At 37.5% G+C, this 2,089-nt stretch overlaps 1 non-coding gene across 1 annotated transcript; it reads right to left on the reverse strand.

Annotated features, from left to right (window-relative positions):
* Positions 1 to 1,032: 1,032 nt before the first annotated feature.
* LOC115067223 lies at positions 1,033 to 1,135 on the reverse strand. Its single transcript, XR_003846651.1, has one exon. It is a non-coding gene; the product is annotated as a U6 spliceosomal RNA (small nuclear RNA).
* Positions 1,136 to 2,089: the final 954 nt, after the last annotated feature.

Genomic DNA, 2,089 nt, shown 5'->3' on the forward strand with positions numbered 1-2,089 from the left:
GACAGGTCAGAGTGAGTGAGAAGAATGGAATAGAGATGCAGTGGGCAGGATCACTCTTACCAGATTCCTGGGTGGAGAGGTCTGTATAACTGATCAGGAGCCAGGGAAGATGAGGTGGATGGAATTGCCTCAGTAGGGACTTAGCAATCTGTGGGAGGGTGTTTAGCTAGTCTGAGTCAGGAACCTAGTCCAGGGATTTGAGGTGGAGGAAATGTAGCTTGTCTGGGTCTAAGGCTGGCTGGAGATCACATAAGTATATCTTCTGAAAAGACATCTATTCCCATATTCTGAAAACTGTATTTTCCTGATATTTGAGAAATAATATCAATGGGAGAAGAAATGAGATACTTCAGAGGAAGCACTAGAGAGATGCACCTTGTTGAAAACATATATTTTCAAAGTATATAGGAAGAAATTTCAAATTTGCTAAAACTAAACCTTTAAAATCCTTGTCTTGGTTAAACAAGGATGACTTCTTAGTTCCAAGAACTCTTATTCACTCCTCAATAATTAAAACATAATTTATCTTACATGTTTTCTCTAAGATTTCCAGAAAATAATGTAACATAGACACTTCAGTGACAAAGAGCTGTTCATATTGTGAATGGTGTTATGCATGCCTGTCTTCATGTACCTGAAAGCCTAGGTATGGACTAGACAGCTCAATAAGTGGCATAAGATGGCACAATAAAGTTAATCATTGCTGATCTCACTTTCCCTATGCGCTGTACAACTAGAGTCCTTCTATTTCGATCTAGGTCTTTCTGAGTGACCAGAAACTTTGCAGAGGTTTCTAACCGAAGCATAGAACACATAAACCTGGAAATAAGTTAAATATTCAGTCTAGAATTTGAAAATTCTACTATGAAATTTAATATGCTTGTGAAAACTATGCATCAGAAACCCCACTTCAGATATAGAGCACAAATCAGTTTATGGCAATTTCAAGAAAGATAATGAAACCATGGAAGAAATAGCTTTGGAAACAAAATTATTAGAATATTTAATGCAAAGGAAAATACATACCTTTTTTTTTAATTGGAACACTTCATGAATATCTGTGTCATTCTTGAACAGGAGCCATGCTAATCTTGTGTCATTCCAATTTTAGTATATGTGCTTTCGAAGTGAGCACAGAAAAAGCATAAGTTAATGTATATTTTTGGAGGGTAGAAAATTGATATAGTATTTCAATCTGTATCACAGGTTGGTCTGGAATTCACAGAACAGACCTCAGCTTTTAGAGTCCTAGAATTAGAGGGATGAACTACAGTAACTGGCTCTCAAGCGGTCTTTATTGAATATACTATTTGGGACAAAATCTTTTTGTAAACGAAGCTTCACGTGCCTTGCCTTACATACAGTCTCATCTAAGACTACATTATGCAAATCACCAAAAACAAAAATGGCTGCATTCATGTTCAAATAGACTATAACTTACAAAAACCTCTCTGTTCTTTGCTTCATTAATTTATAAAAGTCACAGGATTGGGTTAGTGCTCAAATTCTTTATTTCCACATTCCCTTATACATATTTCTTGTTATACTTATCCCATGTCACTAAGATATTTCCACTAACGTGATGCCGCCTTTGTTAATGCACTCAGTTCTGAGGAACTAGGATGCCAAGGGCTAAGTCTTCTACCAGCTACTCTCATTTAGCTGGCGGCCCACTACGCAGGTGTTGCCATGTGTTCCACAGCAATACTACATGTGCATTTCTCCATATCTAATAATGCAGCTGATGAAGAAGAATGGAAACACAATGTCTCTGCTGAACAACCCTGAGCTTTCAACTCTGACTGAACCTGTCTTATATATTTCTCTTCCAGAGATTCCCCACCTAACACAGGTGTTATTGTTGAATCCTCAGAGAACTTACAGACTGTCTGGAGTAGATTAGCCCTATCCAAGCAATATCAGCTCTCTAGCTCCACACTGTGATTTCCGTTGGTCTTCATCCTAGATGAGACTAGGAATGGGATAAATGATTCCCTGAGTTTCCGTCTCATGGATGTTTTCAGAGCATTATCAAAATAATTCATTCTGGTAACTATGTTCCTAAGAGAATCTAATTCCAGAGAAATCT

Source organism: Nannospalax galili, unplaced genomic scaffold (assembly GCF_000622305.1).
Source record: "Nannospalax galili isolate Female #2095 unplaced genomic scaffold, S.galili_v1.0 scaffold1345, whole genome shotgun sequence".
NCBI classification, from domain to species: domain Eukaryota; kingdom Metazoa; phylum Chordata; class Mammalia; order Rodentia; family Spalacidae; genus Nannospalax; species Nannospalax galili.